The sequence below is a fragment of the Oncorhynchus kisutch genome, linkage group LG2, assembly GCF_002021735.2.
Source record: "Oncorhynchus kisutch isolate 150728-3 linkage group LG2, Okis_V2, whole genome shotgun sequence".
Lineage (NCBI taxonomy): Eukaryota > Metazoa > Chordata > Actinopteri > Salmoniformes > Salmonidae > Oncorhynchus > Oncorhynchus kisutch.
The window spans coordinates 36,331,739-36,350,590 of NC_034175.2; the positions used below are offsets into that span (position 1 = coordinate 36,331,739).

The 18,852-nt window shown below is 39.9% G+C and overlaps 1 protein-coding gene across 2 annotated transcripts in view; it reads left to right on the plus strand.

The window, feature by feature from the left end:
• Positions 1–18,852, plus strand: part of LOC109865460 (collagen alpha-1(XVIII) chain) — a 177,920-nt gene that overhangs the window by 76,203 nt on the left and 82,865 nt on the right. The gene's annotated exons all lie outside the window — the stretch shown is intronic.

Genomic DNA, 18,852 nt, shown 5'->3' on the forward strand with positions numbered 1-18,852 from the left:
TTTACTTCTCTTTGCCAGGTAGTCATTTGGAGAAACGTATGGTTATGTTTCTTACGTCAAATTAGTGCATTTTCTTTTATGCACACCTTTTCAAACACTTCAACGGGCAAATTTTTGAAAATGGAAAACATAAATCGTGCTACAATGTTGGAGAGGAGGTGCTGTGGGTATGTTTAGATGTTAAATGAATACGTAATTCGAAAGGAACAAAAGACAAAACAATTTCCCTATAAAGACCTTATAAATGTGACTATGGTTAGGGGTAAGGCATTCCACAGTTTGCAAGAAGTACAGTGCCTTCAGAAAGTGTTCATACTTATTCCTCATTTTGTTGTTACAGCCTTAATTGAAAATGGATTAAATATATTTTTCTCACCCATCTATACACAATAGCCCATAATGACAAAGGGAAAACGTTTGTAAATGTATAAATTAAATAAAGAAATACCTCTTAAGTATTCACACCCCTGAGTCAATACAAGTTAGAATCACCTGTGGCAGTGATTACAGAATGTAGTATTTCTGTGTAAGTCTCAGAGCTTTGCCACCTGGATTGTACAATATTTGCACATTATTCTTTCTAACATTCTACACGCTCTGTCAAGTTGGCTGTTTATCATTGCTCGACAGTCAACTGTAACTAGGTCCCTCAGAATGATTCAATGTTGTCTTGGCAAGCAACAAAAGTGTATTATATATTATTTGTCTCCCAGTGTCTGTTGGAAAGCAGACTGAACCAGGTTTTCCTCAAGGCTTTTGCCTCTTTTGCCTGTGCTTAGCTCTATGCTGTTTCTTTTTATCCTAAAAAACTCCCTTGTCCTTGTGGATGACAAGCATACCCATAACATGATGCAGCCACCACCATGCTTTAAAGTGGTACTCAGTGTTGTTGGATTTCCTCAAACATAATGATTATGCAGGACATAAAGTACATTTCTTTGCCACATTTTTGGCACTTTTACCTTAGTTTCTTATTGCAAACTGGATGCGTGTTTTGGAATATTTTAATTCTGTACTGGTTTCCTAATTTTCAATCGGTCATTTAGGTTAGTATTGTGGAGTAACTACAACGTTTTTGATCCATCCTCAGTTTTCTCCAATCACAGCCATTAAATCCTGTAACCGTTTTAAAGTCACCATTGGCCTCATGGTGAAATCCCTGAGCGGTTTCCTTCCTCTCCGGCAACTTAGTTAGGAAGGATGCCTATTTCTTTGTAGTATTATTAGGCTTGCAATAACAAAGGTGTTGGATACCTATTGACTGAAGACATTTCAGTTTTTTATTAATTTGTAAAAATATCTAGAAACATAATTCCACTTGGACATTATGGGGTATTGTGTGTATTGTGTGAATCCTGGCTGTAACACAACCATGTGAAAAACATCAAGGCATAAGTACTTTCTGAAGGCATTGTATGTGTTCTACATAGGTACCGATTTAATGGCTCCAGATAAAGAAGTTGTCAAATAAATGTAGTTGTGGAGAGTGATGCATTTTCACCCTGACCAGGGCGGTGTATTTGGGGTTTCAGCAAGTGCTCTCATTCATATCCACAGGCTTTACACAGTCTTTTTACAGCACTGCTATCTTTAAGACAGCTTGCTCCACTGACAGGCTTTAGTGGACAAGTTGTCTCTGGTCTGACCCTAAGTGAATCTGTGGAGTCTCAGAAGTGTAGGAATCGCCAATGTGATTCTCTAACATTCTGGATATGTACCAGCTAGGTGAAATAAAAGTCACATTGTAAATGTGACCGCCGGGCTCGATTCTGTCTTATATAGCAAAATTTGAAATGGTGTTTTTTACATTGGATAAAGTAGAGACTCAGAGCTAGACAATAGTATATCATACACTACAGTGGGAAAGTTACACTGCTTTGACAGTTGATAAACTTGTAACCCAACTTTTGAGAAAATGTCCCTTGAATGTGTTGGTACCTACTGGAGAGCTCTTCTTTGTCTACACCCATTCAGAAGATATAGTCTGGCCAAAAATCTGGTTGTTAGTTATTTTGGTGATGTTGCTACAGATGCGACCCAGTAGTTAATTATTTTTTACGTAGTTGCTATGCAAACTGGCTGGTTGTCTGTTCTAAACTAAATGGTTGCTATGCAGGCTGGATAATGTTCTACCCAACTTCAGTTAACAGTCACGTCAAACCTTGAACCCGGAATGACAGTACACTAGCTGCATTTCCATTTATTTAAACTTTTTTTCTATTGGTATTTACTTGGATGTGTGTATTAGAATGATGGTGATGCATGATTTCGCTTGGCTCTGAAAAAGTTCTCGGCAGGCAGAGGTCAGAAAGGCAGACAGTGAGGCTTATATTAACCCCCGCTGCACCAAACTAAATGCTAGGCTGGAGGCAAGCGGAAATAATGCAAGTTCAGATAAATACAATAATGTATGCTGTAGAGTTAATGTCCCTTCATTGGAACTAAGGGGCCTAGCCCGAACCATGAAAAACAGCCTCCGACCATTTTTCCTCCTCCACAAAACGTTAAAGTTGACACTGAATTTTGGCAGGTAGCATTCTCCTGGCACCCAGATTCGTCCGTCGGACTGCCAGATGGTGAAGCGTGATCCATCACTCAAGAGAACGTGTTTCCACTGCTCCAGACTCCAATGGTAGCAAGCTTTACACCACTCCAGCCTAGGCTCTGCATTGCGCATAGGAACTCTTAGGCTTGTGTGCGGATGCTCGCCATGGAAACCAATTTCATGAAGCTCTCGACGAACAGCTATTATGCTGACGTTGCTTCCACAGGCAGTTTAGTGTTGACAGTAAGTCTGTAGTAAGTGTTGCAACTGATGACTTGCGATTTGTACGCACTTCAGCACTCTCCTGTCCCGTTCTGTTTGCTTGTGTGGCGTACCACTTCACGGCTGAGACGTTGTTGCAGCTAGACGTTTCCACTTACAGTTGACTGGGGCAGCTCTAGCAGGGCAGAAATTTGATGAACTGACTTGTTGGAAAGGTGGCATCCTTTGACGGTGCCACGTTGAAAGTCACTGATCTTTTGGGGCGGCAGGGTAGCCTAGTGGTTAGAGCGTTGGACTAGTAACCGGAAGGTTGCAAGTTCAAATCCCCAAGCTGACAAGGTACAAATCTGTCGTTCTGCCCCTGAACAGGCAGTTAACCCACTGTTCCTAGGCTGTCATTGAAAATAAGAATTTGTTCTTAACTGACTTGCCTAGTTAAATAAAGATTTAAAAAAAAATATATATCTTCAGTAAGGCCATTCTACTGCCAATGTTTGTCTATGGAGATTGCATGGCTGTGTGCTCGAATTTATACGCCTGTCGGCAATGGGTGTGGCTGAAATAGTTGAATCCACTAATTTGATGGGTTGTCCACATACGTTTGTAGTGTACTTTTGGTCATTTTGGTCTTTCCAAAGCTATTTATTTTTTCAAGCATTGAAAGAACACCCTGCCAAATGTCCCACGGTGTAACATTCCCATGTTGTCCATTTCTGAGTTGATAGGATTAGGAACATTGGAGTGTGAGATGATGTTAAAGATGGAGTCGGCAACATTTCACAAACCCCCAAATATTCCAGACTCCATTTAAAAAAAAAAAATGCATTCTGCCTTAACGTTTATGTTTCTGCTGTGCTCTGTAGAGATTACCGGTAGTGTACTTGAACAGTATCATGTTGCCTGCAAACTGCACAGCTGGAGGTAGTGTATCCTGTCTCATCTTCCTAGTGGCTTTAGTTTTACCGCTCAGTCCTCGGAGAGCTTCTATGAAGCCTAATTTTAGGATGAGTATTGAAGATGTTTGATGTCGGACTATCCGTGCTAGTATTCTTTTTACAATGTTGCATATGAGTTTATTTGCTCTAGAGAGGCAACAACTGATATGATGCAATGTTCTCATGGAGAACATATTTTTAAGAGCATGTAATGTCTTTGGTCGGGTAACCCATTGGATTGTCTGGAGACCCACTTTGCTGTGGCTAAAGAGTGATTTTTGCGCATGTGCAGGATTTTTTTTACGTAGCTACTGTCCACACTAAACCTAATCAAAGTTTATTGGTTGCGTTCACAGATTTGCAGATGTTATCACCGGTGCAGCTAAATGCTTATGTTTCTCGCTCCAACACTGCAATAAATATCTAGCAGTACAATGACAATACACGCATAATCCAAAAGTAAAAAAAACAAGAAATTAAGAATTATCAGAATGAGCAATGTCTTAGTCCGGAATATAATATATACTGAGTTTACAAAAACATTAGGAACACCTTGCTAATATTGAGTTGCACCCCCTTTTGCCCTCAGAACAGCTTCAATTCGTTGGGGCATGGACTACAAGGTTTCAAAAGCGTTCCACAGGGATGCTGGCCCATGTTGTTTCCAATGCTTCCCACAGCTGTCAAGTTAGCTGTAAGTCCTTCGGGTGGTGGACAATTCTTGATACACAGGGGAAACTGTTGAGAGTGAATAACACTGGAGGTAGTGTTGCAACGTTGCAGTTCTTGACACACTCAAACCGGTGCTCCTGGCACCTACTACCATACCTCATTCAAAGGCACTTACATATTTTATCTTGCCCATTCACCCTCTCTATGGCACACAGACACAATGTCTGTTTCAATTGTCTCAAGGCTTAAAACTCCTTTTAACCGGTCTCCTCCCCTTCATCTACACTAATTGAAGTGGATTTTACAGGTGACATCAATAAGGGATCATGGCTTTGACCCGGATTCACCTGATCAGACTGTCATGGAAATAGCTCCTAATGTTTTGTAAACTCGGTGTATAAATGGTGTGAAGAGACAGTATATGAATAGAAAAGGTTTTTACAGTAGTAGTTATATAGGATGAGATACGAAGAGAATTGGGTAAAAGCGGGTAAAACTGTATGTAGACATTGTTAAAGTGACCAATGTTCTATGTCTATACAGTGCCTTCGGAAAGTATTCAGACCTCTTGACTTTTTTCACATTTTGTTACGTTACAGCCTTATTCTAAAAATGATATATATATTTAAAAAAAATATATATATATATCTCCTCAACAATCTACACACAATACCCCATAATGAGAAAGCGAAAATAGGTTTTTAGAAATGTTTGCAAGGTATTCAAAATAAAAAAAATACTTGTTTACATAAGTATTCAGACCCTTTGCTATGAGACTAGAAATTGAGCTCGGGTGCATCCTGTTTCCATTGATCATCCTTGAGATGTTTCTGCAACTTGATTGAAGTCCACCTGTGGAAAATTGCACACGATTTGGAAAGGCACACACCTGTCTATATGAGGTCCCACAGTTGACAGTGTATGTCAGAGCAAAAACCAAGCCATAAGGTATTGTCCGTAGAGCTCCGAGACAGGATTGTGTCGAGGCACAGATCTGTGGAAGGGGACTAACTCATTTCTGCAGCATTGAAGGTTCCCAAGAACACAGTAGCCTCCATCATTCTTAAATGGAAGAGGTTTGAAACCACAAACTCTTCCTAGAGCTGGCCGCCCAAACTGAGCAATCGTTGAAGGGCTTTGGTCAGAGAGGTGACCAAGAACCCGATGGTCACTCTGACAGAGCTCCAGAGTTCCTCTGTGGAGATGGTAGAACCTTCCAAAAGGACAACAATCTCTGTAGCACTCTACCAATCAGGCCTTTACGGTAGAGTAGGCAGATGGAAGCCACTCCTCAGTAAAAGGCACATTCCAACTCGCTTGGGGTTTTCCAAAAGGCACCTAAAGACTCTTAGACCATGAGAAACAAGATTATCTGGTCTGATGAAACCAAGATTTAACTGTTTGGCCTGAATTCCTTTCGTCACGTCTGGAGGAAACCAGGCACTGTCCCTATGGTGAAGCATGGTGGCAGAATCATGCTGTGGGAATGAGTGGCCCAGGCAGAGCCCGGACTTAAACCTGATCGAACTGGAGAGACCAGAAAATAACTGTGCAGCAATGCTCCCCATCCGACCTGACATAACTTGATAGGATCTGCACAGGATCTGCACGGAAGAATGGGAGAAACTCCCCAAATACAGGTGTGCCAAGCATGTAGCGTCATACCCAGGAAGATGCTTAAATGTCCTCTCTCCGCATGTAGCACAGGGGTCATTGCACTTTAAATAGACAAGAACAAGGATTTCGACACCCACCATCTCAGATTTTTCTGAAATCATTTCTGCTAGCAACAGATAAGATTAGCATTCCTGCAAAATATTTTGAGAAATTATAGGATTCATATAATGTTAAAAAAATATTGTACCTAACATCCGGTTTGGACCAAACCTTTTTCTAACAGTGAATTAGACATGATGAATCCAATGGAATCGTCAAAATCCACCCATGGACTCTCTACAACCCATGACAATCCCACCCCAACAACAAGTATATAGTAACAGTTCTCGGTGTCTGAAGTTGTATGGAGCTGCGGCTCGGAGTATTGTCTTCATCCTATGTAATGTATTCCCAGTGGATTTGGTGATGTTTTTTTTAGGTTTAAGTACCATCCTACATCCTGATATTACAAGATTCTGACCACTATATGGTGCTGTTCCTGCAATTAGGTGAAAAAGTTGAGAGTATGTTTAAAGGAGTAGTTCACCCAAATTACAAAATCGTACTTATATTGTAATTTTCACGCTTCATGTTTAAATCATCTTAAAGTGTCTGAAATGTATTGTGTAACTCAATGATTTTACTTATAGATGTGGATGCTATTCTAGGTACCATTGACTTGTATTGAATTTGTGCCACAAATGCAAAGAAGTTAGTATTTTACACAGTGGCCATAGAAACACAACCAAAGCATGGGTTGATGTCATACCTTGTCCATAGACTGCTTATAAGGAAACCAATATATTATAACCAATAACCATTTTTTAAATCACTTTATAGCAGGGACCACACCATCTATTGGTCAGAACCTGGTATTTGTATATTTTGTATTTTATTAGGATCCCCATTAGCTGTTGCAAAAGCAGCAGCTACTCTTCCTGGGGTCCACACAAAACATGAAACATTACATAATACAGAACATTAATAGACAAGAACAGCTATTTTTAAAAGCACACACAGCCTACATATCAATACATACTAACTACCTAGGTCAAATAGGGTAGAGTCATTGAGCCGTGAGGTGTTGCTTTATCTGTTTTTTGAAACCAGGTTTGCTGTTTATTTGAGCAATATGAGATGGAATGGCGTTATTGGACACATGGAAACATGGTATTATCAGGATGGGACATTAACCTAACAACATAAATTACTAATTTCTCTGAATACGAAAAAAAATAAACATCTCCAAATTCACTGAGAATGCATTACATGGGATAAAGAAACAATAGTTACCTATAAGTGCACGTCTTTACTTTTCGTACAAATTTAGAACACAATGGCATTAATCATTGTCTCTCATCTGATGCATGCAGTGTCTAAAATTGAATTCATTAAGATATCGTCAACAGTCGCTGCTGAACAGAATCTGACAAAGCCCTAATCTGATGCTTAGTGTGAGGTTGACCTAAATTATCCCATGGCCTGGCACATCAATTATTATGCTGTTCAATACTTGACATCAAATTGACCTCACAACTTCATGGTGTACTCTTATTAACACTGAATTACATGGTTCAAATAAAGGTAGGGAAAGCAGGAAAATAACGCCAAACCCATAGTCATGTCTAATGCAGAAAGTCCAAAGTAACATACAAACACTCCTTGTTTGCCTCCAAATTTAATTTGTTTAATTCAGTTATTAAACATTATATAACCTTTATAGAGAACATGTGCTTTGAAAACATCAGGTAATTCGATTTTGCAACCGTGGGGATTCCATGTGTCCACTGTTGATCTTTGACCCCCATAAGAACAGTTCTAGACAACGTAAAAGCTTGTTGTGATGCGAAAGAAATTATTGCAGTTATCAGGCGTCCCAAGGGATGTAGTGATTGGTGACGAAGCATAGCAGCCAGCATAGCCAGAGCAACTCCAAAGTTCACCAATGATGACATTCCCAATCCACCAGATGTTTCCCATTTTCCCATGGAGAGTTTTGGAATCGAACTGGCCACCAGATATAGGGTTGCGCCCTGACTTCAAATCCCAAACTGTCACTTCCCTTCGTCTCCTTATCTTCAGGAGTTCTGGGATTTTCCCTGAAAGAACCTTGATTGGGCAGTGTGATGACGATTGCATCGGTAAGCAAATTGAAGTGGGTCTAGGGTGACAGGTAAGGTGGAGGTGATATGATCCTGGACAAGTCTCTCAAAGCACTTCATGATCACAGAAGTGATAGTAATTTAGTTCAGTTACCTTTGCATGCTTGGGTACAGGAACAATGGTGGCCATCTTGAAGCATGTGGGGACTGCAGACTGGGATAGGGAGAGATTGCTGTCAGAGGAAGGCCCTTAAAAATTGTCAGACTCCAGCCACCCTAGTCAGACTGTTCTCTCTGCTACCACACGGCAAGCGGTACCGGAGCACCAAGTTTAGGTCCAAGAAGCTTCTCAACAGCTTCTACCTCCAAGCCATAAGACTCCTGAACATCTAGTCAAACGGCTACCTAGACTATTTGCATTGCTCCCCTCCACACCACTGCCACTCTTTGTTGTCATCTATGCATAGTCACTTTTAATTAAATCTATGTACATACTACCTCAACTAACCGGTGCCCCCGCACATTGACTCTGTACCGGCACCCCCCTTTATATGTTATTTTTTACTGCTGCTCTTTAATTACTTGTTACTTTTAGCTCTTATTCTTATCCATATTTTTGAAACTGCACTCTTGGTTAGGGGCTTGTAAGTAAGCATTTCACTGTAAGGTCTACAACTGTTGTATTCGGTGCATGTGAGTAATACAATTTGAATATGAATATTGAATATGTCTGTAAACACACCAGCCAGCTGGTCTGCTCATGCTCTGAGGACACAACTAGGGATGCCGTCTGGGCCGGCAGTCTTGTGGGGGTTAACATGTTTAAATGTGACCCCATTCAGGAAACTATGCGCTAAAATATATATATGTTTTTTGTCAAAATGGCAGATATGCCTACTCGAACATGAGAATTTTCATGTGCCTTAATCTCAAACTTGTACGACATCTGTAAATACGAATAAAATTGTTAAATTACAAGCCTAGTTGGTTTAGCCACAGAAAAAGTGAGCAACCTTCTGCTAGCCATGATTGGCTGAGATAATGAGTGGGCTGGACTTGCTGAGAGATGAGTTTGGATTGGTCTACCATATAGCACGTGTCTGTGTATTGGAGCTGGTCAGTATGTTTAGGTAATTGTGTCTAATGCAGCTTTAATTTTTTATATATTTTTTTATATATCGCATAGTAAAACTGCATAAACCTAATGTCAAGTTAAAGTGTACTGTTAGCTAGCTAACATTACCTGGCTGACTTGCTAGCTAACGTTATGTGTATGCTCTCCACCTTCTGGATGACCGAGTTTTGAAATCAGTGGAATTCGAGTATGATAGCTAAGGAGATGGAGAAAACACCAGTCTGGATTACATCGTCAAACTAAGGCAACCATGCATGGCATCAGACAGGAGACACGTCCAAACATGATGTATACTGGTAAGATTTTCAGATATTACACATTTCTAATTTTGACAAAGTAGTTTCCTTTCAAGTGTACTTTTAGCTAGCTAACGTTAAGTGTATGATCTTATTCTTTGTATCTCAAACAAATTTGTTGACTAGTTATAGCCATAGAACCTGGTTGGTTAGCTACCTGCAGATTCATGCATGGTAGTAACGTCATAAGTTGTGATTGGTCCATTGTTTAACTAGCTAGCTACATGTTTTAACAAAAGACGGGAACGACAGACAGCAAATAAGTCCTTCTGGAAGTGCACCGAATATGATGCTTTCTAATGCTGAGTTGTCATACAGCTCACTGATTGGGTTCTCTCCAGGTTATCCTAGATACCCGGTTCTTTCAGAACCCAGGAACATACTCTGGAGGAGCTCCTGACATGCACTACCTGTCAAAAGTTTTAGAACAGTTAAATTTATTAATGTACTCTGAAATTAAAGCATGGAAAAAATAAACATTTGGAGACAAAAAAAACATGGAATTGTTTTTTAACCTCACAAAAAGTTATCTATGTTTTTGAAAGTAGCCACCCATTACAGACATAACAGCCAAGCACACTCATGGCATTGTTTCTACAATGGAAATTACATATTGTTTCGAAAGTTCTACCCACAATTCTACCCAACCCCCCCTTGGGGTTTTCCCTATGTTGTTGCATTACAACCTACAATTTAAATTGATTTTATTTGGATTTCATGTAATGGACATAAACAAAATACTAAATTTGTGAAGTGAAAAAATGTAAAAGAAAATTGATTTAAAAAGTGGTGCGTGCATATGTATTCAACCCCTTTGCTATGAAGCCAATAAGTAAGATCTAGTGCAACCAATTACCTTCAGAAGTCACATAATTAATGTCCACCTGTGTGCAATCTAAGTGTCACATGATCTCAGTATACATAAACCTGTTCTGAAAGGCCCCAGAGGCTGCAACACCACTAAGCACAGGGCACCACCAAGCAACCGGCACCATGAAGACCAAGGAGCTCTCCAAGCAGGTCAAGGACAAGTACAGATCAGGGTTGGGTTATAAAAAAAACATCCGAAACATTGACCATCCCACAGAGCACCATTTTGAATCTATTATTAAAAAAATTGAAAGAATATGGCACCACAACAAACCTGCCAAGGGAGGGCACCCCACCAAAACTCACTGACCAGGAAAGGAGGGCATTAATCAGAGAGGCAACAAAGGAGCTGCAAAGCTTCACAGCAGAGATTTGAGTATCTGTCCATAGGACCACTTTAAGCCATACACTCCACAGAGAAGAAAATAAAGAAACGTGTGGTGTTCACCAAAAGGCATGTGGTGAGACTCCCCAAACATATGGAAGACTGTACTCTGGTCAGATGAGACAAAAATGTAGCAAAAACGCTATGTCTGGCAAAAACCTAACACTCATCACCCCCGAAAATACCATCCCCACAGTGAAGCATGGTGTCAGCATCATGCTGTGGGGATGTTTTTCATCGGCAGGGACTGGGAAACTGGTCAGAATTGAAGGAATGATGGATGGTGCTAAATACAGGGAAATTCTTGAGGGAAACCTGTTTCAGTCTTCCAGAGATTTGAGACTGGGACGGAGGTTCACCTTCCTGCAGGACAATGACCCGAAGCATACTGCTAAAGCAACACTCGAGGGGTTTAATGGGAAACATTTAAATGTCTTGGAAAGCCCTAGTCAAAGCCCAGACATCAATCCAATTGAGAATCTGTTGTATGATTTAAAGATTGCTGTACACCAGTGGAACCCATCCAACTTGAAGGAGCTGGAACAGTTTTGCCTTGAAGAATGGGCAAAAATCCCAATGGCTAGATGTGCCAAGCTTATAGACATATCCCAAGAGACATGCAGCTGTAATTGCTGCAAAAGGTGGCTCTACAAAGTATTGACATTGAGGGGGTGAATAGTTATGCACCCTCAACTTTTCCCTTTTTTAGTCATATTTTGTTTGTTTCACAATAAAAAATATTTTGCATCTTCAAAGTGGTAGGCATATTGTGTATATCAAATTATATAAACCCCCCAAAAATCGGTTTTAATTCCAGGTTGTAAGGCAACAAAATATAAAAAATGTGAAGGGGTTGAATACTTTCGCAAGGCACTGTAGGTTGATTTGCTTTCACCCTTCTGCCCAGTTCATCCCAAACCAGCTTGATGGGGTTTAAGTCTGGAGACTGCCATTCAATGATTTGAAGCCTATGGGCTTGTTATGTTCTTCTAAGATAGTTCTGACATTGCCTGGAGGTATGCTTTGGGTCATTATCTTGCTGTAGGATGAACCCCTGACCAACTAGGCGTACACCGGAGGGTCTTGCATTGCGCTGCAAAATGCTGTGGTAGCCATTTTGGTTCAGGGTGCCACTCACTCTGGATCCAGCAAAAGAACCCCAGACCATCACACTTCCTCCATGTTTGGTGTCACACTGAGGAACCATCCTTTCGCCTACTCGACGGCATACAAAACCCCTGCGTGATGAACTGAAGATTTCAAATTTTCATCAGTCCGTAAGACTTTCTTCCACTTCAGTAGTCTACTGGTGGTGGTGCTTCATGGCCCAGGCAAGCCTATTTTTCTTATTTTGCCATCTTAGCAATGGCTTTCTTACTACCACTTGACCTGTCAACCCTGCATCTCGAAGTTTTCTCTTCACTGTTGAAACAGACTTGCTTACTTCGACCAGTGTTAAGCTGTGCTTGATGCTGTTGCCCTGTGAGCTGCCTACTCTCAGAAGCTGTTGACTCTCAGAAACGTGTCTTCTGATTCTGTTGTGGCTTTGGCTTTGTTTCCTCCAGTTTGTGCCTTTTGATGGTGAAGGAAACTACTCACACTGACACCTTGGCTTTCTTTGCTATTTCTTTCAAAGGAAAGACCTATACTTTTAATGGTTATAATGCTCTGTCTTTCATAATTAAATTTTTCTGGCCATTATGATAGCAATATACTACTTCCGGTAGTACAATACTGTTCCAACACTGCTTTTAGAGGGTTTGTAAGTAATCAACAAAAGTTAGGATACCTGTAGGAATTGTTAGCATCCACTTTCAAGGCTTAATTAATAACCCATTCCCTGAAAAGGGCCCTTTTTTATAACTCTGAAATGTTCACAACAGTAGCAAAGAGGTGACATGAGAATGGAGAAGCAACTTGCTGGCATTCCACGCCTACCACAAGTAACCAAAGGATCTGTTGTCACTGGTTCAGAAGTAGCCTACACCAGAGCTGTGTTCGAATACTCATGCTAACCGCACTAACCATACTATTTGTGACTTGAATTGAGTATATAGTATGGATATAGTTAGTCTGCCAAAAGTTCCCAGATGTCCTACTAAATTTGCCAAAAAATGAATTATACACACAGAGGACACTATTTCCCATACTTTAGGGCCCATAATGTAATGCTTTAGGAAATGAGCGTGGCTTTACATTGTTTTCAGATTTGAAGAAAATGGCGGAAAATATGCAGCCAAAGTACAACGAGAGCGAATACAAATTCATTGCTTTAACTAATTATGTCAAATGTTAAGAAAATGTTGAGCAATGTAATAAAGTAATGACTTTTCAAGTAAGTTACCTTACACGTTATGTTGGTTGACAATTTGTTAGCCACACACTGTCCTTACGAACCACATAGCATAGCGATTTGTTAGCTAGCTACCTGTTGGTTGGCTAAGCTATCTAACTAACTACCCAACGTTTATTGACTTGATTATTCGCTCTGGATATCTACTTTGATTTCAGAGCACTCTCGTCTGAGTGTACCAAAGCGCAGAATAATGAATTTATGAGCGCTCAACACCCGTTGAATATGGCCTGAGTCAGTAAATGTCAGCAAAAAAGCATGATTAAATTGTTGCCAGGAACACAGTTACCAACGGTCTGGATAACATGAAAACTGCCTAACCAGCTCTGCTAGGATGAGTAAAATGGTCATAGTGGTCTGGTTTATGTCTGGAAGTAGCTAGCAAGCTAGTCAACATTAGCTTGGGTGCTTGACTGCTGCTGTAAGGTCAGTGTCCAGTGTGTGCTCCGAGAGCGAAAAGCTCTGAATTTCCACACAGACAATCTGACAAAGCTCTGAATTTAAGAGCACACTCCAGATTGAATTTAAGAACACACTCAAAGTCGTAAAATGTCTAACTAGTAATTTGTTATGCTAACTAGCTAGCAAGGGGTTGCATAGCAACAGCATCAACTTTCCGTAGACAGACGAAGAGCTAGTACACTCAACTGAAAGGATACTGTTACGTTTACAGTTTACCAAAATGTAGTATACAGTATGTTAGTATGGGTATTCGAACACCGCTCAGGACTGAATGGCTGGAGTCTTGCCTGAAAAGCGTTTCCTACACTTTCAAGTTGCATTTGTGAATAAGTCAAAATCCATCTGAGAAAAATGAGCACATAGCCTACTTGGACACCTGCAACCCTTTTAATGACTCCACAATCCTTATGAGACCAGAACAAGCACATTCTTGGAAGATTTGTTCTGAACATTTAATGGCGCTGCATTGTCATGTAGCTTACTCTTATTTATTGTTTTGTTATTTGGAAAAAATATTTTAGGCCTATTTTTGTCCCAACTTTTTGTGTTTTTGCTGAGCTTTTTCGATCATAAATATGTTTTATAGTGAATTATTGATATTAATTGATGGTGTAAAAACAAGAAATGAAAATACTTTCTTTAAAACAAAAATACATACTGGAAACTAGGTATTGGCTGTTTTTAGCTTTCAGCCTTTATTTGACCATATTCATTAATGTATATACAATATTCAGGCCATAACTGAACCAACTTCTGTAGATTATATATACAATATTCTGCAAATATGAATACATATTGCCTATATACAATATTTGTAGCCATACATGATTTAATGCAAAGCAGTAAACATACACATTTAATAAGACTCATGAACACAATTAGGTAATAGTTAATGTACATAACATTATTTAGTAACCGACCCATAAACAAATTCACTCAAAAGTCTACAGCTGGCTTCACAGCTTTCCCAGCACTTCACAGCTTCCCCAGTAAACTCAACATTTGTGTAGCCTCACGAGGACAAAAGAGAAGCGGAGGAAGGAGTTTACTTCTGCTGTAGTGTTCGCGGTATATATTATGTGAAGGGGCAGCGCTTCAGCAGAATGTGTATGTTTAATGTCTCAAAGTGGTGGAAAAACAGAAATGTGCGGCATTCAATCTTGTGGTCAATAAATGTAGAGGACAAGACAAACGGGGACCATAAACCCCAGCAGGACCTTTTCAGAAGCTGTCCTATTCACTGCCTGATTGGCCAAGTCTTTTTAAACTGTCAATGGACGACAAATGCTTATTTTGGGGGTTTGAATGGCGATCCTAGTTAAAATGCCAATCTTGAACCCCTGCACACAGTCCAATGTGTTTCAATAATTTCAAATGACTCACTGTCCTTTAGATGACACAATACCAGTGCATTCACTGACATCAGCAAAGGCATTCCTTTAGCTTTACGTTTGAGAGGGAAAAACCTTTCCATCACACTTCATAAACCCGGTAAAAAGTTGTTCCATTTCTCATTGTTGCAATAGGTTTTGTCGTTATTGACTGATTGATTATACATTGTTTAATAGGCACATCCACCATTTTGTCAGTATCCTGAGTAACAAAGGTCATTTTAGGGATGATGAAAAGAACCCATCTGCAGATGGCCAGGCCTGTGGGTAAAACTCGATCATAGAGCAGTGTTTTACACAAGTGCATAGAGTAGCCAGTTTAAATTACTGAAAATGTGTATTGTTAGTTGTTTTGGACATTGTCTAGGCCTATATGATCAGGACTATTTTCTAAGTAAGAGAACATTAAACTTTTGTAAAAAAAAAATTGGGTGTAATTAACCTTTCATTCAAGTGTGCAGCTAGCAAGAGGCTGTTCAGTGGTGTTTTTGTAGCGCACCTGATGGTAGTTTGCTAAACAAATACCCACTGGATTGATGAAAATAATCATTATACAATTCTGCCAGGTGAGCATAGGCTACTTTGTAGTTAACAACATTTAATTGAGAAGGTTTTTGGGAAAGCCTTTCAATCTACCAGAAGACGCTAACAGCAACACGTGGTAGAGGTGCGCAATGCACACAGACATGCGTTCTTCTTCCCTCTTCAGAAAGTTGCAGTAAATAGGAATCGCTGATGCATTCTGGTCATGTCTTATGATACATTTGGGCAAGTTAATTCATTTTCAGTACATTTAGTTGATTCCCTACTGGATTGATACATTTTTGCATAGCCTACTGTTGAATTCCTTTTTAAATGCCTGGATTCCAGGAGGGCCCAAACTATAATATTTGGATCACAGTGAGGCTCTCCACTACCAAGCCTTGGCACCACGAGACATAGCATGACTGGCTTTGTGAAACTCGTGAATGCTTTAGAAAACAAATACATGCGTCAGAAAACACAACTTCCCATTTGAAGTTTCTTCTTTAGCGTTGACAGAGGAATTTTGAATCCCATAATGTTCAATATTTATAGACATATATTGTTTTATATTTTGAATTAGAATTATGATGAAATAGACGACTTGTGCAAGATTATTTGATGATCAGCATGCGATAGAACATTTAGTCTCTCCGAATCACAAGATCTTTGTGTTCTCTGTTTATTTCCCCCAAAATGTATGTACTGAACCCAGTCCAGAGTCACCCGGGGTGACTGAAGAGGGAGCGCAGATATTTGGGGAACCTAGCTGTAGGACTTATTTTGCCCTGACGTGATGACATTTAACTGATGTAATGAAATTAAGGGGAACTGGTGTGTGTGCTGAAGGTTTTGGGAGAAGTCAGGAATTTCATTAGATAAATTCCATAAAATGAATGCATTCATTATTTTCATTAAATTCAGAAATGTATGGAATTTTGAGATGTTTTTTTTAATGTATTAATTCTTAGAATTGATCCTTATGCAGAGTATGCAGTGCATAATTGTTCTACTCTTTACAAAACTACATGCTGATTTGCGCTTCGTCTTATATTTATTTGTGATGAGCTTGTGATCCACAGAAATCCTAATTCTGTGTTGTAATGTGTCATAAGCATACGGTTTAGACTTTGCATCTGTACTCGAATGTACGGAACTAGAATCTGTTTGATAAGGCCTCAATGCTCTTAGGAAGTGTTTTCTATACTTGTGCATCTGCTCTAACTAAATCATAGTGTTAATTAACTCCAATTTCATTTGCGGTACAATGAAGGGTAGTCATCCTCCCTTTTATAGTCACTCCTTCAAAAACATGATTTTGTCACAGTCACTTGTTTGAATAGACTGGTTTTTATAAACATTTCCCATCAGACTTCCTATTTTCTGTTTAGCTGTGTGACACATTTCTTTCTGCCCTGTCTTGTAAGATACTAAAGAGTTACGTCAAATGTACAGTGCCTTGCGAAAGTATTCGGCCCCCTTGAACTTTGCGACCTTTTGCCACATTTCAGGCTTCAAACATCAAGATATAAAACGTAATTTTTTTGTGAAGAATCAACAAGTGGGACACAATCATGAAGTGGAACGACATTTATTGGATATTTCAAACTTTTTTAACAAATCAAAAACGGAAAAATTGGGCGTGCAAAATTATTCAGCCCCCTTAAGCCACCTTTTGCTGCGATTACAGCTGTAAGTCGCTTGGGGTATGTCTCTATCAGTTTTGCACATCGAGAGACTGACATTTTTTCTCATTCCTCCTTGCAAAACAGCTTGAGCTCAGTGAGGTTGGATGGAGAGCATTTGTGAACAGCAGTTTTCAGTTCTTTCCACAGATTCTCGATTGGATTCAGGTCTGGACTTTGACTTGGCCATTCTAACACCTGGATATGTTTATTTTTGAACCATTCCATTGTAGATTTTGCTTTATGTTTTGGATCATTGTCTTGTTGGAAGACAAATCTCCGTCCCAGTCTCAGGTCTTTTGCAGACTCCATCAGGTTTTCTTCCAGAATGGTCCTGTATTTGGCTCCATCCATCTTCCCATCAATTTTAACCATCTTCCCTGTCCCTGCTGAAGAAAAGCAGGCCCAAACCATGATGCTGCCACCACCATGTTTGACAGTGGGGATAGGGTGTGTTCAGGGTGATGAGCTGTGTTGCTTTTACGCCAAACATAACGTTTTGCATTGTTGCCAAAAAGTTTAATTTTGGTTTCATCTGACCAGAGCACCTTCTTCCACATGTTTGGTGTGTCTCCCAGGTGGCTTGTGGCAAACTTTAAACAACACTTTTTATGGATATCTTTAAGAAATGGCTTTCTTCTTGCCACTCTTCCATAAAGGCCAGATTTGTGCAATATACGACTGATTGTTGTCCTATGGACAGAGTCTCCCACCTCAGCTGTAGATCTCTGCAGTTCATCCAGAGTGATCATGGGCCTCTTGGCTGCATCTCTGATCAGTCTTCTCCTTGTATGAGCTGAAAGTTTAGTGGGACAGCCGGGTCTTGGTAGATTTGCAGTGGTCTGATACTCCTTCCATTTCAATATTATCGCTTGCACAGTGCTCCTTGGGATGTTTAAAGCTTGGGAAATCTTTTTGTATCCAAATTCGGCTTTAAACTTCTTCACAACAGTATCTCGGACCTGCCTGGTGTGTTCCTTGTTCTTCATGATGCTCTCCGCGCTTTTAACGGACCTCTGAGACTATCACAGTGCAGGTGCATTTATACGGAGACTTGATTACACACAGGTGGATTGTATTTATCATCATTAGTCATTTAGGTCAACATTGGATCATTCAGAGATCCTCACTGAACTTCTGGAGAGAGTTTGCTGCACTGAAAGTAAAGGGGCTGAATAATTTTGCACGCCCAATCTTTCAGTTTTTGATTTGTTAAAAAAGTTTGAAATATCCAATAAATGTCGTTCCACTTCATGATTGTGTCCCATTTGTTGTTGATTCTTCACAAAAAAATACAGTTTTATATCTTTATGTTTGAAGCCTGAAATGTGGCAAAAGGTCGCAAAGTTCAAGGGGGACGAATACTTTCGCAAGGCACTGTATATAGACAACGTTACAAGGTTGTGCCTTCCACTATTGCATACAGTCAGTCATATCCCCCCTTGGATCTATTTGAAATGCTGTTTGATCACAAAATAAGTATTGGATCACTATGCTGTGTCCATGTAAAAAATAAAGTCTGAGACTGGCTAGAATGGAATTCCCCTTATCCCATGTTAGTGAGGGAAGTCTACCCCCACACTCAGTCATGTATTCACAGGGGGCTTTGGCTAAAGTACCT